General features: G+C 44.4%; 1 protein-coding gene across 3 annotated transcripts in view; it reads left to right on the top strand.

Annotated features, from left to right (window-relative positions):
• The first annotated feature begins 2,590 nt into the window (after positions 1 to 2,590).
• The window catches only part of Dennd2b (DENN domain containing 2B), a 114,313-nt gene continuing 89,362 nt past the window's right edge, over positions 2,591 to 27,541 (top strand). Inside the window, exons 1-2 of one of the 3 annotated variants that reach the window (XM_032892934.1) lie at positions 2,591 to 2,657; positions 18,475 to 18,564. The gene's annotated coding sequence lies outside the window, so the exon portion shown is untranslated. Of the gene's footprint in view, positions 2,658 to 18,474; positions 18,565 to 18,852; positions 19,319 to 27,541 lie in introns of those variants that run through there. The other 2 variants (XM_032892933.1, XM_032892936.1) reach the window with 2 other exon arrangements.

Here is a 27,541-nt window from a genome sequence, read left to right on the forward strand (position 1 = left end):
AACTGGGTGAGCTTTTGGTTTCCTTCTTTAGTCAGGCACTTCTTGGAAGCTCCCTACATTCCTTTCTGCCCAATTCTGTTTCTGGACAGCGTGGGGTACAATTGCCTTCTGCTCCTGTGATGTGTAATGTTAAAACAGATCTGTGGAGACTACTGAAGGTGACCAGAGCAGTTGAAGGTAGAATAACTTTTTCTTGGAATTCTGCAGCTAGGAACTATCTTTATGGGGTTACAGTATTGATTCTTCTTTTAGGGAGAGGGTTTTGCTAAGTACCCAATCTGTACTCAAAGTGATCTTCCTGCTTTAAGTTCCTGAGCACTGGCATTAAAAGAATGTGCCACCATATTGGGGCTCAGTATTAATTCTTTCTAAAACATTTCCAACTTGCCCACCTTTCTGAAAGGGATGGGTGGAAACAAGGCCAACGCTCAGTTTCCTGTGATCTGTTGTACTTAAGATGTACATATGCATTTTATGAGGAAGGAACTGAGACACAAGTGTGAGGCTGTCTCTGGCTCTCACATAACTGAATGTTTCTTCAGTCAGTGTTGGCACTGTGAAAAGTTTCTGTAAGTATCCCCTTCCCCTGAAGGCAGGTGCCATTTTTACCAGGCTTCAAAATTTTTGGAGGGCAGTAGCATTTGCCCCTGTAAAGTAGGAAGGGGCCAGGAAGACATCAAAAGCATGAATAACTGAAGGGATGGGCCTGAATGTGCAGAGAAGTGAGCCCTTCTGAAGACCCAGAAAGGACAGGAAGTCTGGAGAGAATGGTGGATGCTGGCTGTAGAGAGTGGGAAAGTGGGAGTGGGGATGCTTACTTGTGCCTACGCTGCTGAATGCCTTGGTATGAGGCACTCCCTCTAGGAATAGAGCTGATCCAGGGCCTGGCCTTCTTGTCCTGTACCCACCGTATACCTGTATGCTTCTGGCCTGTAAGTCTTGGCAGAGTGTCATGCGGGCAGAGCTACTGACTGGTGAGCATGAGTCCACCTCTCAGCTTTTAGGCTGCCCTGATGATGAAAGGCTTCTTGGTAGCTGTCAATCCTTCATGGCTTGGCCTGTGCTGGTTTCTTGCCTTGGTAAGGTACATATTTCTTCTCACATATGCCCTACATCTTTGAGGTTTAAAAAGACAGGGGTATGGCTAGATGCGATGGTGCATGCCTGTAACCCAGCACTTAATGCTACTCAGACAGGAAAAGTCCAAGGCTAGCGTGACAAGATCGCTTCAAGTACTAGACCAACATGAGCTACATAGGGAAAGTGTGTCTTTACAAAGAACTGGAGAGATTGCTCAGTGGCTGAGAGCACTTGCTGAGAGACTTGAAGTGCCAGGGTGAGAGGATACCAAGGGGGGCCCCACCTGCTCAGAGGAGAAGGGGAGAGGGTGACCCGGAGGGGGAATGAGTAGGATGTAAAGTGAATAAGTAAAAATAAATAAATTAAAAACAACAACAACTTGCTGAGGTCCTAGGTTCTATAGCCAGCACCCACATGGTAGCGTACAACCATCCTGTAACTCCAGTTCCCGGGGCATCTGATGACTTCTGATCTCTGCTGGCACCAAGCACACGTGTTACAATACATACATGTAGGCAAAATACACATAAATAAAACTAGTAAATGAATGTTTTAAAAAGAGATGAGGCTGGTTAGTGGTATATCTCAGTTAGTAGAGTGCTTGCCTAGCATGTATAGCCTTGGGTTAGATCCTCAGTCCTGCATAAACTGTAAATGTGCCTGTAATCTAAGTACTAAAAATGTGGAAGTAGGAGGATCAAAAGTTCAAGGTCATCCTAGTGAGTTTGAGGTCATCCTGAGCTACATAAAACCTTGTAGTAAGGGGTTTAATTTGAAACAGACCTTGAGGAAGGGGCTTAATTTGAAACAGAGCTAACTGAAGGGCCTACGTCTGAAATGTGTATTGGAAGACTCCTACTAGTGTTGGTTCTTCTTCCTGTCACTCCTTCCGTTTATCTTCCCACCGCGGTTAGGAATTGCGAGCAGCTGCCACTATAAGTCGGCCCATCAGTATATTAAGAATGGAGCTAAATATAACTGTCTGCACATTGCTTGGAGTGCTGGGGCTCACCTTTAGTTTAAGCCTGGGATGGGGCCTTTCCTCCCAAAGTTGGTGAAAGCAGAGATGAAAGGGTAAACGAGTACCTCAGGGTCAGGGTAGCATTGAGTCCATGTTCTCTCCTCCCTCCTGTGCTTCCAGAAACTTCTTTGTTGATTGTCAGGAGAAGAGCAAGACCTTGCTATGTGGTCATCAAGCATTTGCTGACTTGCTCAGCTTAACTAACAGTGTAATGCAGGTATTTTATAAAGCTTGGGTTTTGGCAAGAGGGAATTTATTATCTCTCTAGAGAGGCAGTAGTTGTTGAACAAAGAATATCCAAGCGTTTAACTTGTTGGTTGTTAACTACACATATCTTTGCAGCTGGACAACAAGAAAGTTGTGTCTTAAAACTACAGGAAAGGGGTTGGGGATTTAGCTCAGTGGTAGAGCGCTTGCCTAGGAAGCGCAAGGCCCTGGGTTCGGTCCCCAGCTCCGAAAAAAAGAACCAAAAAAAAAAAAACTACAGGAAAGCTTTCTTGAAAGAGGCCAAATGATCAAGAAGAGCACCCAAGAAGCTTCTTCCTCTCTCTATAAGGTATACTGTACACTGCATTTCTCATCTCCTGTCTTTATCCCTCTCTGCCTGTCTATCTTCTCTAGATAACCTCCTTTGTTGGAGAAAGCCCCACTCCCACTAGAACCTGACCGTAGCAAAGCACCTTTGGAATGCTGCTTTGTCTTGTGCCCTGACGTGGTGAGTGGCCCAGGGATGTTAGCCAGCACGGATGGAGAATGGAAAACAGGATTGAAGGTCACTTGAAAGCATTTTTGAGGAATGTGCCTTTTTCATAAAGCTATTGCGGTCTGAGTCCTGACCCTTAGTTTTCCCCATAGACACAGCTGCACTGGAGCCCCTGAAGACGGACCAGAGAAGTGCTCTATCCTGCAATCTAGGAAATCTTTTCTGTTTTGGGAGCATGGGGTGCTGGCTCCTACATGGTAATGCACAACCATAATTACGGAGTCATGCTGCAGAAGCTCTGTGAAGGTAGCTGTATGTCCAGGTTCTTCTAAGACAGAGGTTAAAGTCACCAGACTGACAGGAGGTTCTGTGTGCTCTGTCTAGGTTCTCAGTTCATCTGGTCAGTCATTTGCTTTCAGTTTCTGACCGTTTCCAATGTTTCTCAGAGGTTGACTCCACAGAGTTTAGTCAGAATGACCTTATCCTTGGTACTGTCCTAAGTTCTGTATCCTGTTACTTTATTTTTTCTCTTTATCTCGTCCATATTGCTGTGGTCCGTCCCAGTCTTCCAATCTCATTTCCTAGTCTTATGTCCCACAGGTTTAAGCTGTGGGGATGGGGGGCTGGAGAGATGGCTCAGCGGTTAAGAGCACTGACTGCTCTTCCAGAGGTCCTGAGTTCAATTCCCAGCAACCACATGGCGGCTCACAACCATCTGTAGTGGGGATCCGCTGCCCTCTTCTGGTGTGTCTGAAGACAGCAACAGTGTATCAAATACATGAAATAAATAAATCTTTAAAAAAAAAAGCTGTGGGGATGGGCTACATAGGTAGTGTAGATTTGTTGGGTGGGTCTTATCTGGAAGGTGTATCTTATCTCTTCTGTCCTTCAGAATAGCAGGTGAAGTCAACTGTAGCAGAACCATCTCGAGACTTTCTTGGATAAATTGAAGTAGGTGGAATAGTCTCATTTATTAAAACAATAACAGAACCCTGAAACCTGATTCCCAACTGCAGATCTCCCTCCTTGCCTCTGCCAGCATTTTCAGTCTTTTCTGGGTCTCTGATCCTCAGATTGTTGCTGGATTTGTGTCTCCTGGCTATGTTTGGAGAAACCTAGATTCTGGAAGGGAATGTAATTTAATTAAAGCTGTGGTCATCTGGTAATTCTTGGGTGTGTACAGAGTAAAGCCTTACTTTAACCTTGTTGAATTTGCCTGAGAACACTTTCTTCCTCAGCCTCTATGGCCTTTTCCACAGAAGACATGTATTACTGATAGCAGATACTATCTGTGTTGATGGCAGGATGGATGTTATATATGATATGATATGATATGGAGATATATATATATGATATATATGATATGGATATATATATATATATACACACAGAGAGAGAGAGAGAGAGAGAGAGAGAGAGAGAGAGAGAGTGTGTGTGTGTGTGTGTGTGTGTGTGTGTGTGTGTGTCTTTACCTTTAGGACTGAAATGGCTGACTTCCTTGTCTGGTGGTGTTTTGTGAGCCAGTGTCTCATGTGTATGCTATGAAGTAACATGGCTTGGGATAGGGAAGTCTGGTGTGGCGTCTGCTGTGCTGGGTACAGCATTTGTGTTCCCAAAGAAAGAAAACCCAGACACTGAGGGAATGGAGGCTTTCTGAATCCTTCCTCAACCTTCCTAGGCTAAGTGGTACTCATGTATGCTCTTTCAACCCTTTAGGAGTAGTGCCCAGGAATTCCCCCAGATTATCCATTCTGACAGCCAGACAAGTTTCCGCCTGTTTTTGTCCTTCAGAATCTTGTGCTGGTTTCTCCTTTTCCTTCTGTCTCCACACCCATCCCTTCTCTTATCATCTCACCCTAATTCCTTTCCTTGCATCCTGAGGGGGTCTCATTTTCTTCGTGTGTTGCATAGGTACCTCTGTGTTGATCTCAAAGTGAGTAGACATATGTGCAGGCGTCTTATGCAAAGGCAATCTAGTTCTGTGCTGTGTGCAAAAGTAGGATATATAGGGCTAGAGAGATGACTCAGTGGTTAAGAATGCCTGCTGCTCTTTCAGAGAAACAGTTCACTTCCAGAAACAATGTCAGGTAGATGTAAGTCCAGCTCAAGGGGATATGACACTTGTGATCTCAGCAGACACCAACATACATGCTTGCATATTCACACTACAGATACATACACATAAAGAAGAGTAAAAAAATAAAAATAGGATATATTCAGTATCTGCAATGGTAAGAGCTAATCTTTGCTGAGAAAGTTGTAGTTTCTGACTTTGAGGTAAGAGGAGGAATGGCTTTTAAAAACTTCTTCTTCGGAGCTGAGGCCAGCTTGGTCTACATAGAGTTACAGGTCAACCAGTCTGCACAGTGAGCCCCTGTCTCAAAACAAAAATAACAAAAGCCAAAATAAAGCGTCTCATCTCCTTCTATAGGACAGTGACATTTAATTAGAAAGATTCATCTGCATTCCAGGCCCGTCCTCCATCTTCCCAGGATAAGAACTGGCCTTTGAGGTCCCTTTGCTGCTCTCTCTTCCTGAGTCTTGACAAGCATTGTGAACTTTGCTTCTGGGAGATAAGTTTGTTTGTACATATCTAAACAATGCCTGAAGGGGCTGCAGTGCTGTATTCCTGCCGTCTAACATTTCAGATACCACATTCAAACCCTGGTCTTTGCTCACAGACAGCATCAGATGGCAGCTTAGTATAGAAGATTAGATATCCCCAAGGATTCACTCTGATGGTTAAAAATACCACTTTGTGATTCAGACCACGGTGAACCATGGTTTGAAGAGACTGGTATGAATTGTTTAGATTCTCGAGCAGCCCAATGTGCTTGATAAGGCTTGGGAGGTCATAGCCCCAGTCGGGAGGCATGGGCATAGCAGAATGGACAGTCGACCCAGCAGGCAGAGCTCAGCTGTCCCTGCTTTCCGGAAGAGGTCTTTATCTCACCATGCCTCCAGTTTCTCCTAAGACAACTGCTCAGGGACAGAAGCGGTTCTCCGCCTTCCTGCTTTTCGGGACTTACAAACTCTCAAACCAGACATGTCATCATCATACCTTTTAGTCTGAGGGGTTCTGCTCTATAGATCTCCTCTTTTGTTATATACTTGCCTCTAGGTTATTCAAAATTCACTTACCTCTGGGACTTAATCCCTGGTGTCTCTTAGAAAAACTTTTTAAAGAATTACATTTACTGGAGGCTGGAGAGATGGCACAACAAAGAGTTAAGAGGCTGGAGTTTTAGATTTATGTGGCAGCTCACATCATCTGTAATAATAGTCCCAAGAGATCCAAACCCGCTTCTGGCCTCTAAAGGCATCAGACATGCGTGTATTTGTAGATATACATGCGAGCAAAACACTCATACACATAAAAATAAATGTGTGTAAGGGTATGCATGTGTGTGTGTGTGTGCATGTTGTGTGACTGCCTGTCTGTAGAGGTCAGATAACAGTTTATGGGAGTCAGTGTTTTGCTTGTACTGTGGGTTCCATGTTACTCGGAGTTCTCTTGATAGCATACAAACACTTTTTTTTCTTTTGAGAAAGGGTTATAAATGTAGCCCAGGCCAGTCTAGACCTTGAGGTCTGGCTTGGTCCCCCAAGTGCTGTATTGTACATGTACACTGCCAGGCTCAGGCCCAGCTCTTGAAACACTTGTGTTGATTTGCTTGTTTTGTTTGGTGATCAGACCTAAGGCCTTGTACTTGTTAGCCAAGCACTCTGCCACTGAGTTACTCCTCAGCCCTGAGAAACTTTTACATTGGCTGGGTTCTGGATTGCATTGATTGTCTGTATTAGCCATTTAGACTCCCAACACATCAGTCGACTTCTGTTAAATCTTTTCTCATCTTTTTACTTGCTATCACGTGAGTTAAAAAGGTTTTTGTTTTTTTTTTCCCCTCAGTTAAAGACTCCTACAACACAGGCTGACCTCAAGCCCCATTTGTACCTGAGGATTACCTGAATTTCTTATCCTTCTGCCTCTGCCCTGAGTGCTTGGTTTATAGGTGTGCACCATTATGCTCAGCTACAAGTTTTACAAAGTATAAGCATAAAATTGTACATTTTATATTTCTTCCTGTTATATGTAATATGTGGTTAGTTTATAAATGATCTTTTAAAGAACTATCTTAAGTATAGTCTTATGTACTTTGACATATATTTAGTGTGTCTTGTCTAATTCATTAAAAATGATGAGTGTCATGCAATCTAGAACAAGAAAAGAATATTACAGGCCAAATTCCAGATGAGCATAGAAGCTGAGTCCTCAGTTAAGTACTAGTGAACTGAATGTAATAGCATCTAGGGAGGACCATACACAGTTGGTAAGCGGGGTTATCCCTGAGGTTATTCAAGAGTGTTTCAGCATATGCAGACAAATACATATGATAAAGCTGTTACAGGTGTTCAGACTTTTAGGAGTTCAGACTTCTTCTTCCTGATTGATATTTACCCATTTGCAGCCCTGCACAGGCCCAATTGTCCTGAGTTACCAGTCTATCAGTTGCCACTACAACTGTATTTTTCTGTTTTATTCACAACAGAAATTAAAGCCCAAATGAATTTTATTTCTGGAATTCTTTGGTCTCTGTGTATCTGAGTATGCATACAACTTGTATGTTGTAATATATATCATAGATGAATGTATATATGTACTTATATATGCAGGTCATTTTCTTTCTTTTAAAAATGATATGCACTTCTGGCTGGTCTAGAACTCACTATGTAGACTAGATTGGCCTTAAACTCAAGAGATCTGTTCCTTTGCCTCCCAAGTGCTGGATTAAAGGTGTGTGCCACCATGCTGGGATTATTCATCTTTATTTCGTATGTATGTTTACCTGAATGTATGTCTGTGCACAACATGTATGTAGTGCCTAAGTAGACTAGAACAAGCATCCGATGCCCTGGGCCTGGTGTTACAGAGTCATGAGCTGAATTGTATACTAGGAATCAAATTTTGAGAACTTTGTACATGCATAAGCACTCAAAAAGGAGCAAGAGGTAGCCCCTTACAGAAGAGCTTACATCTAATTAAAATGTGAAAAAATGAACAATAGCTTTGTGGGAGGAAAAAAGTCCCTGAACTCAAAAGGCAAGTTCTGAGTGTAGGTAGGAGAATTAATTTGCCCACCTGCCAAGTTCCAAGTGGAAGATTCTAGAGGCTGTCATGGTAATGTAGTCTATGTCTAGATCTCTTCACAGGGATAGAGACTGTGCAACTGACCTTATGACTTTAAATTCTCTCCCAGATCCTTGTTTAGAATGTTTTCTAGTATTTGTGATCAAGGAGGCAAGTTATGGTTAAGAGGCTGTTGTTTTTTGAAGCTGGGATTGTGAGTTTAAGATACTGTTCTTACAGGAATGTACCTATGGCTCCATCTGCATATGTAGCAGAGGATGGCCTTGTCAAGCGTCAATGGGGAAGAGGCCCTTGGTCCTGTGAAGGCTCGATGTCCCAGTGTAGGGAATGTCAGGGTAGGGAGGCAGGAGTGGGTGGGTGAGGGAGCACCCTCATAGAAGCCGGGAGGGGGTGTAGAAGGTTTCTGGAGGGGAAACCAGGAAATGGGATAACATTTAAAATGTAAATAAAAGAATGTAATTAAAAACATCATGTTAATAAAAAAAAAAAAAGATACTGTTCTTGTTCTAAAGAGTACTTGTAGCTAGTGGGAGAATGAAGCCAAAGAGGCCTCAGTGCACTAAAACACAAGGCAGTAAGACACAGTTTACATAGGCAGATGCTGGTCCCCAGAGTACTGAGTTGAGAACCCAGTGCAGCTAGGAAACTCAGCAAATAGGACAGAGGGGTAACACTTCTACAGCCGTGTCCAGATAATCTGGGGAGCACTTGTTTCCCAGGTTCCACATGCTTACTTGGTTAAGGATGCCATTTAAATACTAAGAAGGCTCAGGTTTGGAGAGATGGCTGAGTACTTAAGAGCACAGACTGCTGTTCCAAACGCCTGAGTTCAAATCCCAGCAGCGAATGACATGGTGGCTCAACAGCCATCTGTAATGGGATCTGCTGCCCTCTTCTGGTGAGTCTGAAGACAGAGACAGTGTGCTCACATACAAAATAATAAATAGTTTTTAAAAAAGAGACCCTGGGGCTGGAGAGATGGCTCGGAGGTTAAGGGCACTGACTCCTCTTCCAGAGGTCCTGAGTTCAATTCCCAGCAACCACATGGTGGCTCACAACCATCTGTAATGGGATCTTATGCCCTCTTCTGGTGTGTCTGAAGACAGCTACAGTGTACTTAGATATAATAAACAAATAAATAAAATCTTAAAAAAAAAAGAGAGAGAGAGACCCTGTCTCAAATAAGGTGGAAGATGAGTAGCAATCTCTGTTTTAAAGGGGTAAAGATAATATTTGAAATATGTTAGTTCTGAAATGGCTTTTCTCATTAAAATTTACACTTTCAGTATACAATTCTTTAAGATATATAGACTTTGGGTCCAGTTAACTTTGGTGTGCAATATTTTATTATTTACTAGCATTTTATTTTTATTTTTATAATAAATTTTATTATTTTTATTATTTGCTAGGTTGTCTTAGACAACCAACATCTAAGGTGGCCTTGTGACTTCTACATGCATGCCTACATGCCTGTCCTTACATGCACAGACATAGAAATGCATACACACACACACACACACACACACACACACACACACACACAGAGGCATGCACGTGTATACACTCACTTTTGTACTTTGTTCCCCCCTGAAGCTTAATGATGATAATTAAGATCTTGGTTGAACTCAGTTCTAGGCTAGGCTAGTCTAAAAAGTCCATTCTGGAATGAAAAAATGGTATCATGAAAGGGTCTGGAATATTGCTTCCATGGTCTAGTCTTGTCTGGTCTTGAACCTATATTTCTGTGTTCCAGAATTAAAATGAGTGAGGGGCAGGGGTTGGAGATTTGAGGACTCTCATTACCTTATTTGTATCTGAACATTGTGAAATGTATCCTAGTATCAAGCCACTGTACACCTTGTTCTCCAAGGATCTAAAACCAGAGCTTCGTTTGTATTGAGGATTGTGAACTAGGTAGAGGTGGCTCTGTGTAGTGGAGGAAACTGAAAGAAGGTGGGCTCAGCCTTACACAGAGCTGTCATAGCTGCCTCACATCTGTGACATCTACAAGTCATTATAAGCTGAGTCCCACACTTCAGTGGTTCAGGGTCTTAAGCTAAGGTGAAGAAGAATGAATGGCCAGAGGACTAGGGTAGAAGCAAGGACATAGAGAATTTCCCACTATAAAATACAGACCTTTCCCCAAGGGGATAAGAACTCCACAGGAAGTCCACCTGAATCCTTGGGGCTCTCAGAGTCTGAACCACCAACCAAAGAACATACACAGGCTGGACCTACGCCTCCTCTGCTCATGTGTAGCAGATGTGTAGCTTGGTCTTCATGTAGGCCCTGCACGGCTGGAGTGGGGGCCATCCCAAAAGCTGTTGTCTGTACATGGGATATGTTCTACTAGCTGGACTGCCTTGTCTGGCCTCAGTGGGAGAGGAAACGCATAGCCTCACAGAGACTTGAAATGCCAGAGTGGAGGGGGCAGTACCCAGGAGGGCCCCCAACTACCCAGAGGAGAAGGGGAAGGGGAGAGGATTGTAGGTGGGGGTGACTGGGGGAGGGCCAGCAAGCAGGATATAAAGTGAATATGTAAAAAATAAAATAAAATTCAAACAAACAAACAAACAAAAACCAACAGGCTTTAAGCCTTCTTAAAAGACTGTGCCAGGAAAATATATGTATCAGTAGCCAGCATACTAAGATCCAGCCAGATGTGACTTCCAGGCAGAGGAGGGTTGGAATTGCCATCCCTGGTAATTTTTTTTTCTTTGTCTGAAGGCCCTAGTAGAGCCTGCATTTGATTTGCATAAACAGATTACCATCTGCGAGGACTTTGAGATTGCAGCTCACTGTTATGTAAGTCAGAGATCTTAAGGCAGCTTTAAGAGTGATGGCCTTGGAGTGTCTACAGGCCCTCAGTCTTCTTCCAGACACTTCCCAGGCTATCTCCCAACTTTCCCATTCTATAGTTGGCACCTTCCTTCTCTTTCCAGCCCTCTTCCTGTAGACTAGAAGCATGAATCTCCCATTTTTTTTCAAGAAAGGTTACTTTTTGTTGGTGATGTTCTTCTGTATGATTGTAGGCAGATGACCCCAGAACTCCAGGGTTGAAGAGAAAATGAGAAATGTTTGTGCTGCTTTTCTCAGAAAGTATATCACTGAGGGGATGAGTGGCTGCAACAGGCATTTAAACTAGCATCCAGGGCTAGGTAGATGGCTTCATAGAGTGTTTGCTGTGTACACTCGAGGCCAGGTATAGCTCCCCTCCATCCATGTGAAAGTACTGATTTATAATCCCCATGCTCAGAGATAGACAGGCAGATCTTTTGAGGTCATTGGCTAGCCAAACATGGAGCAGAATCAGTGAGCTCCAAGTTCAGTGAAAGACTGCCTCAAAAATGAATGAATGAATGAATGAATGAATGAATGAGTAAACAAATCAGAGAGCGACTAAAGAAACCTAATGATCTCTGACTGCCACCCACACTTGCACGTTTCCCTTTGTACATTAATGTATGCATTAATGTACACATACCCACATGAGTGTGAGATGTGAGTACTGGGGAGGATCCTTGGAGAATAGCTTGTTTAGTTTGCTTATTAATGTGGAAGGAAAAGCAGGATCCTCCTGGGAGACAAGGATTTGTTCAGGATCTTACCAGCCCAGCAAGCTGAAGCTAGATTAGGCTCCAGTTTGTGTTTCTTTATGCCTTTACTTTCTCTCCCTCTTACTACATTGTCTCTTGCTTTTCTTTTTTCCTTTTGGTGATACTGGGAACTGAACTTGGGTCCTCACAAGTGATAGGTGAGCATGCTACCATTCAGCAACAGCCCGTGGCCCTCCACATTGCTACTCACTAGTAGAAAAGCAAGAGCATAAAGCCCTTTAAGGACTCTGCTGGGGATTGCAGCCATGTTGCTTTGAAGAGATAAGAAAATACTGAGGCAAGCAAGATGGCTTAATGGGTGGAGGTGCTTGCCACCAAGCCTGATGATCGTAGTTCAATCCACAGGACTCATATGGTGGAAGAAGAGAGCTGGCCCACAAGAAAGCATGATGGCCAGAGAGGTGGCGCCATGGGTAAGAGCACTATATGCTCTTGCAGAGGACTTGGGTTCTATTTCCACTTACACAGTGGCTCACAGGGCATCTGATACCCTTGTCTGGCATCCCACAGGCCCGAGATGCACATATACATGATACAAAACACCCATATACATAAGAATAAAAAGGAATTTTAAAAAGGACATTATAAAATTGAATAAATACAAAAAGAGATAGAAGGTTTTGTTTGATATTTTTTTCTTTTTGAGACAAGAGTTTCTCTGTATAGCCTTGACTCTCCTGGAGCTCCACTCTGTAGACTAGGCTGTCCTCAAACTCTCAGAGATCTGCTTGCCTTTGCCTCCTGAGTGCTTTGATTAAAGTTGTGTGCCACCACTGCCCAGCCACCATACCCTTTTTTAGTGATCCAGTCTACATTCTGCCTATCATATCTTCTATGAGGCATAGATGGATATGTATTCTCCTTGTACAGTGTAAGTCTAAAATTCATTGTTCTGGAGAACAGATGCTTCTGTTAGCTTATCTGGTAAATCTTTCCATCCATCCATCCCACACATGTTGATTGCTACAATGAGTGAGCTGCTAAAGTCCTTGCACAGAGAGAGGCTCAGGCCTTTGTGAGGACAGGGTGTGCAAGTCATGCATATAAACTGCTACATACAACATAAGACAGGGATCCCTAGGCATCCCACAAACATTTCCCAAAAGGGGTATCCTTGAGGTGGGCCTTGAAAGCTGTAGGGTTTTGTGAGAATGGGAAGGAGAGACAGCCAGATGAAGTAACAGTGTGAGCAACAGAGAGTGGGAAGTTTTCAAAGCACTAGGTTGCATGCAGTGTCATGGTGTGCTTGCTGTGCTTATGCCTATACTGGGGCAGTGCAACAGGGGAGGTGTGGGTTGGAGATACATTGATCTTCCACTGTTGGCTGCTAAATGAAAATACAGGAGTCAGGACTTTAGATGGAGACAGTGTCTTTTATATATGATCTAACCATACAGTGTGTTGTTGCTTTTACTTAAGACTTCATTACTTTCCCCATTTAGTAATTTTATTTCTTTTTAAAAGTATTCGTTTTTGTTTTTAACCCTGTGTATGCTTGTACATGTATAGGGAGCATATGTGGGTGGGAATGCAGGTGTCCTTGGAGGGTAGAAGCGTTAGATCCCCTGGAACTCAAGTGTCGGGGTTGGGAGTCACTTGATTTGGATGCTAGGAATTGAACTTTGGTTCTCCGAAAGAATAGTACGCTATGCAGCCATTTCTCCAAGCACATAGCAATCTTCAGTTCTTTTCTAGTGACAGAACACCCTGCCTCAAACTCATATTTATTCTCTCTCTCTCTCCCTCTCCCCCCCCCACACGTGCGCATGCGTGTACGTGTTTTTTCAGTGTCCAGTGTTTTGTCAGCCTGGCATGACTTTAGGTAACAAAGTTCATGCTTGAGAATTGTGCAATCACTTTACAAAAACAACAGCAATAACAACAAAACCTTTGTGTGTTAAGCACGTTTGTGATTTTGTGTTGGACGACATTCAGTTATCCTTGGCTGCATGTATTCAGAAATGACATTTTTGTCGGCATGGTAACCTGTGCTATACAGCGGAGGGGAGAAGACAGTGTTTGACCTTTGGATAGAGCTGACCCCAGAGAATGTTGCCATCGTGAGAACTGGTCCATTCCTCAGCTTTCTTGGTTTGGCAAAGATACAGTGCTAATGGAGGGCCTATGAGTGGGTATTCCAGTAATGAGAGAGGCTATAAAACTGTAGAATGCATCCCTAGGAGAGTGACCTTACCAGGAAAGTTCTGGGAAACAAACCACAGTGAGACTTGACAGGAATTTTTGGTTAAGCCCATAAGCAAGACATATGGGGGGGAAAGTGTAATTATAGTTTGTAAATCTATGAAAAGATGCAATGAGTGACATGAAATTGCTGTTCTTGGTGTCTCCTTCCTGTAGGAAGGGTTTTTACAGTTGTCCTGCAGATATTTCTTTAGTGGTCGTTCAGTGTTGGGCCCTTTATCAAGTCCAGGGACTATGATAACAGATCAGTCAACGTTCCTGCTCTCACACGGGGAAGGCTCACAGGAAGCAAGTGACTACATAAAGCACAGGTACAAATCCTAATGAGTGATTCGAAGGATAAGTACAGGGAGCTAAAGGAGCTGTATTTAGACTTGGACGACTGTGGAAATCAGGAGATGAGAGTCAAGTTGAGGCAAGATTAAAGTCATTTGGGCAAAGATTGGGGGTGGAGTCCCAGTCTAAGCTAGACAGCCTGGAAAAAAGTCTTATATTTTTAGTGAGCTAAAATGTCATGCTCAGAGTGCGGAAGGGAAGGAAGTATGCTGAGAGGAGGGAAGAGGAAGTCATGCTGGGGCCTTATAGATCTTGGTAAGAGCCTAGAGCTCATCCTAAGAGCTCTGGGAAGCATTGAAGTGTTAAGCAGGAAATGACATGATCCTGTGTCAAAAGGGGATTCAGACAGCGTGTGGAGAATGGATTTGTGAGGTTCTGATGCTGTGGAATGTATATTTGGTCTTCCGCCTGTTTCCTGGCAGACAACTCCAAGGTCCTTTGCCATCTCCAAGGCAGGATATGTCTATTTGTATATGCCTGGTGCCTGAGGGCTGCTGGATGTCCTCAAGATGGGGGCTGCTTGTGTTTAGAAGATTGTAGCTTTAGTCGTACTCCATTACTCCTGGGGAAAAGAGGAGGGTGAAAGTGAAGTTGGTTACCGATGACTAATGATACAATCTGTTGTGCTTATACACTGAATCTTCCATAAAACCTCAGAGGGCTGGGTTTTGAGAGCTGTAGTAGAGCCAAACATGTGACTTTTGTAGAGAGGACTTGGAAGCTCTGTGCCTTCCCTATACCAGCCCTATGAATCTCTTTCATCTATAATGCTGTTTATAATAGAATAGGAGATCTAAGTGATTCCTAAAGTTTTATGGGCCAACCTATTAATAGCAAATGTATTAAAGCCAAAGATGTATTTATACATGCTTATAAATTCTGATTTAGATTTATACATGCTTGGTCAGAAGTGCAAATAAAACAGTCTGAACCTGGCAATCAGTATCTAAAGTGATGGGGAGGCAATATTAAAGACTTAGCCTCATGGGTTTTACGTTCAGTTTCCAGGGAAACAGCGTCAGAATCATACCAGAGGGCATACATCTACTGTTAGACTGACGATTTGCTCGGTGTGTTCAGTCGGCAACAGAAGGCTTCTGTGTTCATTGCTGTGTGACAGTCTATGAGAACCTGAGTTTGATTTTTCATTATTTTCCTTGAGGGCAAGAAGTGGAGCTACAATAGTTAGGTTTCTGCAGCAGTCAACGAGTGGATAGGTAGCAACGGAAGTGGAGGAAAGGAGACAGATACTAAATCTATTTTCAAGTAGAATTATTTGATCTTGGTAAGTGGATTGCAGTGGGAAGGGAAAGAGACTGGAGATATCACTCAGGCTTTCGGCTGAAGTTTGTGTACGAACTTGAGGTTCTTTCTTTCTAGGGTAAAATCTAGAGCCTTTTATGTGTTGGTCAGTGCTGTCTCCTTGAGCTTTCTCCCAAGCACTTTATTTATTTGTATTTATTGAAAATATTGCATGTATTTATTTGGGTAGGTATATGGGTAAACGCATGTCATGATATGCATATGGACGTCAAAGACAACTTTCATTTTCTCTTTCCACTATATGAATCCCAGAGATTGAACTAAGGCTCTGAGATTTGGTAGGAAGTCCCTTTACCTATTGAACCATCTCACTGGCCCTTTGTCTTAGTTAGGGTTTTATTGGTATGAAGAGACACCATGACCAAGGCACTCGTATAAAGGTAAACATTTAATTGGGGATGGCTTACAGTTTCAGAGGTTCATTCCGTTATCATCATGGTGGGAAGCATGACACCATGCAGGCAGACATGGTGCTGGAGGTGCTGAGAGTTCTACATCTTGACTCACAGGCAGCAGAAGAACACTCTTACGTCCACACTGGGTGGAACTTGAGCATTATGAACTCTCAAAGCCTGTCTACACAGTGACACACTTCCTTCAACAAGGCCACACCTATTCCAACAAGGCTATACCTCTTAATAGTCCCACTTCCCGTGGTCCAAGCTTATCCAATCCACTACACCCTTATTTTGATGGTTTATTTTTAAAGATTTATTTATGTATATTAGTTTACCTGTGTGTGTGTGTGTGTGTGTGTGTGTGTGTGTGTGTGTGTGTGTGTGTGTGTGTGTAGCATGTATGTGCCATGGAGGTTGGAAGGGAGTATCGGATCTCCTAACTGGTTGGTTGTAAGCCGTCATGTGGGAGCTAGGACCACACCTGGTTCCTCTGCAACAGTCACAAGTTCTTAACCATTGGGCAATCTCTTGAGCCCTGTAGCCCTTATTTTTGATTTTGAGACAAGATTTCATTGAATTACCCAGACAGTTCTTGACATTGCAGTTTACCTGACAAGTTGCTATTACAAGCTTGACTGACCCACTGGCAGACAACATGGGTCTGTAAAAATCCTCCTCCTTCAGGAAAAGCCAACCAAGCATGGTCTGGATCCAGTTCTGCAGAGGCAACAGAGGAAGTTAGCTGGCCTTTTTCTTTCCATTCTAGGAGCTCATATGCAACAGCATCACCCAAGCAAGGGTTCTGGTCTCCCCAATTCAGGCCCTAACTTTATTCTTTCTGAGGACAATACCAAAGAACCTCTGTAACTCCAGTGAGCCACTAGGGGGGAGCATGGCCTACATTGTGTGTCTGCTCTTAGGACTTTTAAAATTTATATTACGTTAGTGACTGACTGGTTCAGCCTTGGTAGCCTGACTTACACTGTTTAAACACATGACTGGAAGGGTCCCAGAAAGTTTTAGTTGATATTATCAGCTACCATGAATTTTATCTTATGTAAAGGGGTAGACTTCCCTCATCTTGGTTTGGAGACTAGGCAAGTGTGCATTCCTTGGGTTCAGAAAAAAAGCAGAGCTTGCTGTGTATAAGAGGAGAGAGAAGCTGAGCTTTAGCGATGCAGTATTCTTTAGCAGATTAGGGATTCTGGGGCTTATCACTACTTACAGGATCTGTCGGAGCCTGCCATTTCTTTTTGGGTTTTGTGATATTTTGTACATTATTTTCAGCATGTATTTGTGATTTAAATTCAAGTCAACCAAAATCTGGTTTTGAGAATTTTATAGTATACTGAAGGCGACTCAAAATCACAAGGAATTCTGCAAGGGGTCCGCATTACAGATTTCATCAGGGCCCCTAGTATTGTTTTGAGGAGCAACATTGGAAAATGCCCTCCTTGAGCCTCATTGTCACCTTCCTCATCAGCTTCCTTGCCTTCCCACATGCAGTTGATCCATTTACCAAGTCCAAAGACTTCTACTTGAAAAATATATTAACTGGATTGGTGGAGGAGAAGTACTAACAATTAGGAGGGGCGGGGGGATGAGATCTGGTGCCTAATTTGAAGTATTTTTGACCAACAGTAACTTGACGCCCCACCCCACACCCCATACTCCATACCTCCACCACCCTAGTGGTAAGATATATTCATAGAAAGTAGAGTCAGAAGGCTGGCGCAGTGACAGGTGGCCAGTCGGTGATGAGGTCAGACACTGCCAAGGTCTTGTGATTCTTGCTCTGGTATTCTTGGCAACTGTTCTGCTTAATGTATGCCAGAAAGTTGAAAGGCTTGGGCACTGGTTTTGGATCTTTTATTTCCTGGTTCAATAAATGGAGCAAGTAATTTAACTTTACTTTAGATACATAGCACCAGTCGTAACTTTCAGAATTATTCTGCTGGAGAAATAACAAATGAACCAGGGTTTGGGAGGTTATTTTGGGAAGATGTAAGGTAGCATGTGGTGGTAGGGCAGGGGATTTTCTCCCAGTTTGCAGCAGATATTGTGCATGTCATAGATTCTGTCTGTCATTGAGTCATAGATTCTATCTGTCATTGAATCTTTGGCTAAAAGGGTAGCAGTTAGATTTACCGTACCAGGACTTAGGTAGAGTCTCCACTTGTGGTTCTTAGAAAATGAGCTGGTTTTCAAGATCAGGCTTCTGTGTACTTTATAGCAAAACATAAAGGATTAGGAGATCCGTGACTGGTCTCTACTCTCGGTTCTTTTCCTGACTAGTTGGATAAGTGTGGATTAGGTATCTGATCTCTCTGGGCCTCAGTGATCCCATCTATAAAATGGTAGCAAACCTATTTGACCAGTGTGTTCCAACCAGTTAAGAGCAACAAGCAAAACAGTGCATCTAAGAGAGTGTTAGGCAGTGTCCAAGCAAAGTATACTTGGGGCTCCTGTGTCCCAGGTAGGGTCCTGGCAGTCTGTAGTTTCTCATTGGAGGTCTGGACTTGGACTGTGGGTCTTGTGTTGGGCAGAGAGGAGGCTGTTTACATTGTTTGGTGTCCTGGCTGTGACTGTAGACTTACCCAGGGTTCCTCCTGGTCCTCATCTAGTTTGTTTCTTCTCCTTTGCAGGCAGACAAGAGACTGCTTAGGCTCTGGCACTAGTACCATGGGACCCTGTACTGGTTAAAAGCCGGCTTCGGGACCTGAACAGACAACAAGGTAACCTGAGAGGCCAGTCTAGGCCAGCTTCTGGGATGTGAGCTGTTTCCGCCCCAATTGCTCCTGAAAAATGCCAAGGGAACAAACAAGTTGAGGCAACATGCATCAGGGTCCCTCCTCATTCCGCTGCCGCTGCAGGACCCAGAGGAAGTGCTTGCTTCCCCTCCAAGCCTTCAGCTAGCTCCCTCCCCTTTGGCAGGGATTCTTGCCAATTATAAAAGCTGAGACACTAGAGGGGAGGAAAACAAGTCCGCTCACTGTCCTCACCCTTCTCCCCTCTGGGTTGTTGCAGCAAGTTCCCAGGGACTGTCCTGGGCTCCTGGTTGACTGGAAGGGAGGTAGGAGGAGTGGAATGCATGCATAAACTGAGCCTATCAAAAGACCGTGCTGTTTCAAGGCCGGCTAGAACTCAGAGAATGTGTGGAAGCACGCGCACGTGTACGTGCGCGCGCACTACCTCGCTCGTGGGACTCCGGGTTGAGGGAGAGTGCCTAGCTGAGTGAGAGCAAGCAAGCATGTGTGCAGCCTAGGACGGATCTCCATGACAACCAGCCTGGCTGGCTAGCTGCTCCAGCTCTGCTCACTTGGCTGGAAGGAGTGTCTTGAAAGGTCAGAGGAAGGAGCTGTGGGAAGTTCGCAGCAGGTACTGGAGCTTAAGCCAGTGGATCTGGGGGCCCTGGGCTCCCTAAGCACTGTGGTGTGAGCCAGACTCTGTGGAGAAATGGAGTGGGCAAGGAGTCACCCGGACTACCAGGTAAGGGCACCTCTGAGCCTCCTGCTCTGCGGCTTGGGCTGTTTATGGCCGGCCAGGGTTTGGGGGTCGAGAATGATGTCATACTCCAACAGTTGGATTCTATTAGCTCCGGGAGGAGGAGGGAAACAGCCAATTTTCTTGACTTTGCAAATCTAGCTAATCTCGCTCTGGCTGGATCGTAGATGTTTAGGCTTCGCTCTGCTTTTATTTAGCACAAAGCCACCGGATATTTTCACGGGAAGGCTCTTTTATAGGAAAACGAGTTCTCATGGCTCAAGCACCATTGCAGTTCTTATGTGGAAACTTTTGAGGGGCAGCTTTGTTGGTTTTACCTTGCATTCTCCTCTTGTCTCCATGCTGCTATGTCTGACTTACAACACCAATCAAACTAGCTAAAGGAGCTCAGAGAGGAGCCTGCAGCAAGTTTCAAGACCATCTGGGGCATTTAACAGGGCAGAGGGACTTGCACAGGATCTGAGCTGGGGCCTTACACTCTCTCTGTGAAGTATCTTTGGAAATAACAAATTGCCCCCTCCCCATTAATAATGCTCATCACAGAGTTTCTTGAGTTGTGGAAGGGACTTTCTTGGGTTTTGGGGACTTGCAAATATCTGTCTTATCCAGATGTTGCACAGGGCTGTCTCAATGCGGCAGCTACCGGGAACGGGAACTTGAAGGACTGTGCTTATGCTGGGCGATCCCTTTGCTCCTAGTTTAACCAAATCCCAGAGCACACAGTGTCCACATCGTGCATGCCTCGTCCTATATTTCAGAAAGAGCTTGTTCTGACCTAGAGGCGTGTAGGGGAGTGACGTGTAGTGAACTCGGTGTGGTCTAGGGAAGGAAACCCTTCCAGAAAGGTAGTTTTATAGGTGATGAAGTAGCCAGGCCATCCGAAATGTTAAGAACGATGAGAGCTGCTAACTCTCCTACAGGGAAGCCCGTCAAGAAATGTACTTCTACTTCAGCCGTGTTACATCTTCCACTCCTGGCCTCAAGGAACCTTGTGGAAGCCTTTAGTTTCTCAGTGGGGCCAGGGAACCACTGTTGTTCCTGGCTCTTTGGTTTTCCTTCTTGAACTTGCTGAACAGTGTGTCTTTTGTGTCCGGGCAAACAATAAGGGGGCCTTCTGATTAACTTCGGGCCAGCTTGCCAGCGCAAGTGCTGGCTCTGCCCCTGATTCTGGCAGCCTCAGTGTACACTGTATGCATCAGTGTTGGGGCCCGAGGGTCTGCCGTGCGAGCTGCATGCCTCTGGGCCTCAGATAGGCTTCTTTCAATTTTAATTCCTCCTATAACACTGGAGGAGCTCTTGGCTTGTGGGGGAATATGGCCTATGGGTCAGGATTGAAGGTGGAGTTGTGAGTAAGAAATGTCTGAGGTTCTGCTGCCTGCTGGGAAGTCCCTCAGATTATTAGCTGTAAGATGGGCATGATGGTAATAGTTATTACCATGTAGTATTACCAGAGAGGAAGCAAATGGGATGGGTGCCATGAAACAGTTGTAAACAAATCAACAAATCTACATAATGTAATACGTTAGAGCATGAGGCTTAAGGAATAGCCTGACTTCTCTGGAAAGTCACTTTGCCTCTCTCTTCTGGTCTCATTTATAAAGCACCTTCTACTCAGATGCATTTATAAATCAAAATGAGGTAAACCTCACAGGTCATCTTTGAGATATTTAAGGAAACCAATGGTGCTTTCTTTGGGTTGGGAAGCCAGATAGGATGGATATTCACTGTAGACATTGAGCCTTGTAAATGATCCTTCAGAGACACTAGAGAGATGACGCTTCCTGTAGGTTATGGAACTCGTGTTTTAGTGTGGAGAGGAGTCCCAAGAGATCTTTTTCTCCAGCGTACATGGCTCCATGCAGTGGTGGATCACATGTTTTAATCTGGGGAAACTGCCTCGATTGGGCAGTGGGGCCTGTCTGCTCACTTCTAGGTATGAAAGGCAGGTCTGTGACTGATAGGAAGTGTCACTGTTCTGGAAGCCTCTTAGGAGCCAGACAGCATTCTGAAGAACTTGTAAGGGGAAAACCAAAAAGAAAAACAAGGAAGTGGGAATTCCAGGGGCAGATATTTGATATGTCCTGGAATTGCACCAAAGAATGGAGAAACGAGGGAGGGGAAACTCCAAGCTATGGCGCCCTGGATCTGTCCTCTGTCCTCAGTGACCCTTTAGAGTGTATGACATGTTAGAGTATCCCACCCATACCCTCAGCCTCTGTCATAGGTCAGGAGAAAACCTGCCAGCTATGACCCGGAGTGGCATTTGGAGAGAGCAGGTACAGAACAAGTTTTGTTTTTTTCCTTTCCTTGATTCAAACAGAGCAGCTCTCAGAAGTCATTTCTCGTCACTATGGCCACTCAGGCTTGAAGAAGTTTTAAACAGTTTGGATTGGACACATCACTGTGGCCTCTCAGGCCCAAAGAAGTCGTGTAAAACTTAGACTGTGCTGCGGTGTTCTTTTCTCCTCAGTCCTTCAGCTTCCCAGAGCTGAGTCACAAATTGGATCCCTCTATGTTCCTTAAGGATTAAAAAGTAACATTCCTCTTCTCCCTCCCTCTCCTCCCTTCCTCTGCACCCTTTGTGTACACTTTCTCTCAGTGCTCCCAGTCTCCAGAAAGAACAATCAGTCACCCAAGGAAGTTGATACTTGGAATCTTTGGAGAAAAAGGCCTAGGGCGTGCTGTCCTCCCTGGGCTGGGAAAACAGCTTTGAGGAGGCATCAGACTCTAAGTATCATGCATGGCCTCCTTGCTGATATGCAACTAGGAGAGGAAAGCCCTGTCTCCCACCACACCTGATACCAAGAATGCTTTGGGCAGGTGGACTGGCTTCTCAGGAAAGTGTCCTTTAGTACCCGTATGGAACTGGGTTGTCAGCTGTCATCATCCTAGCAACGCCAGGTTTCCACTGTTGGGTCCAGGAGAGTTTGCTAAGGCAGTCAAGCAAAGGCCACACAGTTCTCTGGCCCGAGGAGGCTAGGCAGCAGCCTCTCAGAGTCTGGCTTCACTTCCCTTTTGTGCCTCTATGTTGACTTGGGGGCTAGGGGAGGAAGGCTGCAAATAATTGAGTTCTTTGAGATAGAGGGACCATGGCTTAGAAGGCATGAAGGGAAAAAAGCAAAAAACACCAGCCATCTGGCATAATATAACAGGCAGATTTCTCTTCAAAGCCCGTGGGAAAACTTGCATTAATGTGACTTCTGTTAAAGGAAGGGAGAGGGGGTCTCTCTTTCTGCCAGAGGGGCAGTACAGTGATCCTCTGTTTGAGTAGGTCGCAGTGTCTGTCTTAGGGAAGTATGTTATCATTCCGTGTTACACTGAGATGGTTAGAGAAATCCTGGTGTCTGTTCCAGCCTGGAACCCGAGAAAATGTCTGTAGATTTTTTGCTTTGGGGGTGTTTTTTTTTTGTTGTTGTTGTTTGTTTTTGAGAAGAGAGGAGGTTTTATGAGTTTAGACTACCTTATTGAAGATTTTCTCTAATGACCCCACCCCCACCCCTGGCTCTGACATAATGAATACACTGTTGTGCGGCCTGTTGAAACAATTGCAATGACTGAATATTTACGCTTCCCTAAGACTGTCCCTATTAAAGGGCAGATTACATGCAATTAGGGTATGAAGCTGCTTCAGCCAAGATGGGCCTGTTTCTATGGGCTTGTCTTGAAACAACCTCAGTTTCTTCTCCTATGAGTCCTGCTGTAGCTGAAAGTTTGTAAATTAGAGGTTGCCTTTGGGAATCAATACAGTGTGTGAGGGCTGTCTGAATCTAATAAAAAGAGATTAAACTAAGGGTTTTGAGAGAAAGACCTAGAAGTGACAGGAGAGAGGTCTTGGACAAGGGAGCTAAGAAGAAAGTAGTTCTCAGCAGCAGCAGTGCATTAAGAGGAAGGCTGGCCTGGGAGGCCTTCATATGTATGCTATGCTATGTATGTGATCTATAACATATCATTGTAGTGTGGTGTGCGTGTGTGTGTGTATGTGTGTGGGGTGTGTGTGGGGTGTGTGAGTGTGTGAGTGTGTGTGTGTGTGTGTGTGTGTGTGTGTGTGTGTGGTATGTGTGTGTGGGGTGTGTGTATGCCCCCAGAAGTCAAAAAAGGGCATTGCCTTCTCTGTGTATTGTCCAATCTGGGTTCTGGGAACCAAATTCAGGTCATCTGCCAGAGCAGCAAGGCCTTGTAACTGTTAAGTCATCCCTTCAGCCTCCTGCCTTATTCCCTTGTTACAGGGTAAGTCTTCTGTCTTATTTACCCACAGCACTAGGTTTAACAGGCATTCAGTCATGTTTGACTTTCTATGGGGATTTGAACTCAGGTCCTCCTGCTTATGCAGAAAACACTTACCTGCTCAGCTATCTTCCTAGCCTCTGTAGATCATTTTAAAAGCAAGTAAACCTGTGGAGCGTGTGCTTATTGGTGACTATTAGATATTCAGCGAGCATGTGGCTCTCTCTAAAAGCAGCTTTGGTTATTATGCAGGAATAATCATTGTGGAGCTACTTCTTGCCTTTCCCCTTTTTGCTCGCCAGCCCAGGCAGAACCCTTGAGGTCTTCCTTGACTAACTATTGGAGTCCCTTTGCAGGCTGCCCTCCCTCTTGTCACAGTGTCAGCCCAACCCTCCTTACCTCTACAAACACATCCATGTGTTCTACAAAGTCCAGCTTGTAGGGGAGGCTTTGCCGCCAGCTCAGGGTGAGGATTAGAGAAGTTGGAGCAGGGAAGTTGGAGTGAGGTGGAGGGGGGTGAGGGAATAGTGTGAGGGATGAGAGGAGATGAAGTGAGGAGTAGGGTGAGGAGTGGGTTGTAGTCTGACTCTTCTCACCATCTTTGGACTCTTGGGAGGGTATCTTATTTTCCTATGTCAGTTGGGGTGATCTTACTCTTCTCAAGGCATTTTGGTGACAGTTACAGTTCTGGTCTCACATATGCTGCCAGTAAGTATCAGCATTGCTCTCTGCCAGTAAGTGCCAGTGACTTCTCCTTGTGTTCATTCCCACCAACACATGGCAGGAGAATACACAAGCCAGGTAGTTAGCAGGCCTGAGTTTTAGTTCTGGCCCTGTCTGACGGCCGGCTCTCAGTTTCCTCTCCTGAAAAGAGATGGATTAAGAGTTCTTATTGATACTGACTGATCACATGTTAGTGTTGACTTTCCAGCTAAGTTCTCAGAAATTCTTTGGAATTAAGTATACTTTTCCTCAAATGACAACATATGTATAGTTTATACTTTTAAAGTATTTAAATAAATATTAAACCCATCAGTTGGAGTCTAGGAGGCATGTTTATGTAGTTCCTAAAACAGGGAGACATGAAACTTGTTCTCAGGTACAAAAGGTGCATAGATGTGTACAGTAGTTACAAGGAGGAAGCTGGAAGTCAGTAAGAAAGAAGTGGGTTGGGGGCTGGAGAGATGGCTCAGCGGTTAAGAGCACCCGACTGCTCTTCCAGAGGTCATGAGTTCAATTCCCAGCAACCACATGGTGGCTCACAACCATCTGTAAAGAGATCCGATTCCCTCTTCTCGTGTATCTGAAGACAGCTACAGTGTACTTATATATAATAAATAAATCTTAAAAAAAAAAAAAAAAGAAAGAAAGAAGTGGGTTTACTTGGTGCTGCTGGTAATATTTCCATCAGTGAGTGTTTGGGGCACCAACTTTTGATTTGTTCTGAAGACTGAATAAATGCTGCCATCCCTCTAGAAAAGGAAAAGTTGCAGTACTGTCTGAAGGACTTCCTGTCAGAGTTTGAGTGACCAGTTGGTGGGTAAAGACAAAGCATGGGGGCTGGAGAGATGGCTCAGCGGTTAAAAGCTCTGACTGCTCTTCCAGAGGTCCTGAGTTCAATTCCCAGCAACCACATGGTGTCTCACAACCATCTGGAATGGGATCCGATGTACTTTTTGGTGTGTCTGAAGACAGTTACAGTGTACTCACATACATAAAATAAATGTCTTTAAAAAAAGATAAAGCATGGTGGAGTGAGAACTACACAACAGAAATGATGTTTGGAACCTGGCCTGTTGTCAGCCTCAATTCCAAGTACCTGATTATCTACCCACATACATGGTTCTTAGTGCTGCCCATGTCGCTTAGCTTGTCCACCGCTCAGAAAGCGGTCTCAAACTGAGGCAGTAAAAGACTTATCTGAGAGTGTTGTAGCGTAGCCTACATGTAAAGGCATAGCTAGTACTTCCTACCTTGTTACTGGACAACATGTTAGCTATTTTTGTATCCATTACTCCCTTTCAAACCAAGTATATTTGTGGCTAGTCTGTGGGGCTTGTGATATCCTTTCCTTTACATCATGGCAGTTTTTATGAGTCCCCGATGAACAACAGGTCAGAACTCTTGTACTTGCTTTGTCGGTGTAGTGGTGCCATCACTGGAATGAAAGGAGGCATAAGCAGGCAGATCTTGTGAGTTTGAGACCCGCCTTGTCTACATAGCATAATCCAGGCCAGCCTGGTGAGACCTGTCTTAAGAAAAGAGAAGTATGTAGGCCAACACCAGAGAATGGTGGGTGATGAGGCATGTAATCTCAGTACTTGGGAGGCTAAGGTAGGAATTTGAAGTTTGTCTGTATTGTAAGACTATCCTTCAAATAAAATCACACGAACAGACTAGTCAGAGGGGAAATGTGCCAAATCGAAGCACTGTCTAGGATGAGAGGACCCTCTGTGAGTGCTAGCACATGTGTGTCTGGGTGGGGTCACACATAACCCTGTCTGGAGGAGCAGGATGGGAAGTAGGAGAGCTGGTGGGAGACAAAGGGGAGTGGAGATGGGGGCAGAGAGTACTAAGCATCACCAGATATCCAGGCGAGAGGCTACGACTGAGAGTAAGTGGTGTCAGGACAGGCCCTGGCACTTTTCCTTCCCGAGAACTTTCTTGATTCCATCTCCAGGTGCTCCTGGCCCAGAGGAGTGGGAGATCTGCATAGGGAGGTTCTAATCTGTGTCTAACAAATGAGTAGCCCCTTATCTGCAGTGTAATTATAAAGCGATTTCCTTTTCCAGCTGCAAGAAACAGGAACTTTTGCTGCCAAATTTAGCAGTGTTTTAAGTCCCTCAAATCTCCTTTGAGTGCTACCAAAGCCCTCAGCTTTGTTGTTATCTTCTGCTGAAAAATTGCCTGGGAAGGTCATCTCAGCAGTGCCAATTTATACATGCCTACGACTGCTTATAATGCAAGGCGCTTTCCCTCTAGAAAGCCAAACTTTGCAAAGTAGGGCCAAATATCCTGCAGTTACTTCTGAAGGCTCAGAGGCAAGGCTCAGTGTCCAGTAGTCCATTGTATTCTCAGAACCTCAGTTTTGATACCCAGGAAAATTTTGCCCCCTACTTCTTGTTGATGGAAAATTTCCTCAGCACAAATTTAACACCAGGTTCTTCCTCTTTCCATTTAGTTTATAAGCTACTTATGACCTATCTTTTTTCTGTTGGAATAATTAGAAGATGAAGCCTGTGGGTGTTGGAGCCACACACGGGACTCATTTTCAACTCATTTCTGACAAGTAGGTCAGAGCCATGTGCGTACAGATTTTGATACTTGGGGAAAAAGGAATGAGGATAGAGAAAGGAAATTCAAGAATGTGACTGACCATGGCAGCTGTAAAGAAGTGGATACAAAAAAGTGACAGGAAAGTACTTAAAATAGTTGACATGATCTTGGCAGTGGTAGTGAGTGACCTTGGTTTCAGCCTTGACTTGACTGACTCAACTTCTGTGTTCAGAGGAATAAGGCTTTGAATTTTCGGCAGTAAGTCCAAACTGTCTCATTCTCTCTGCCCTTTTCTACCCCACCCCTCCCCTGCCTATTTTCCCCACTATGGCTTCAGACCTAAATGGACGGACAATGTTGTCCCCTTCCAGTGTGAGTATTCATTGGTGCCCAGAGCTGTTACTGCCCAGCTGTTACTCTTATAATTCCCGAGAGAGCCAGCTGTGAGCATAGGGGAAGGGGGGTTTGGTTAATTCTAAATTAGTTCCCAAAGTGGGTAAGGATCAGGTTAAAAAGAAAACAACTGGGAATTTTTGTTGTATTTAAATCTCATTTAGTGGAATTTTAAAAGTCTCCCCCCCCCATCCCACCACCCTCCACATAACCTTTATCTCATAACCTACAGGTGTTGGGCAAATCTTGTTGAGTTTCAAAAGCAGTGTTGTCTAGACTTGTTTTCAGCTGCAAAACTTAAGGTCAGAAGTCGGT

Source organism: Rattus rattus, chromosome 2 (assembly GCF_011064425.1).
Source record: "Rattus rattus isolate New Zealand chromosome 2, Rrattus_CSIRO_v1, whole genome shotgun sequence".
Taxonomy (NCBI): Eukaryota; Metazoa; Chordata; class Mammalia; order Rodentia; family Muridae; genus Rattus; species Rattus rattus.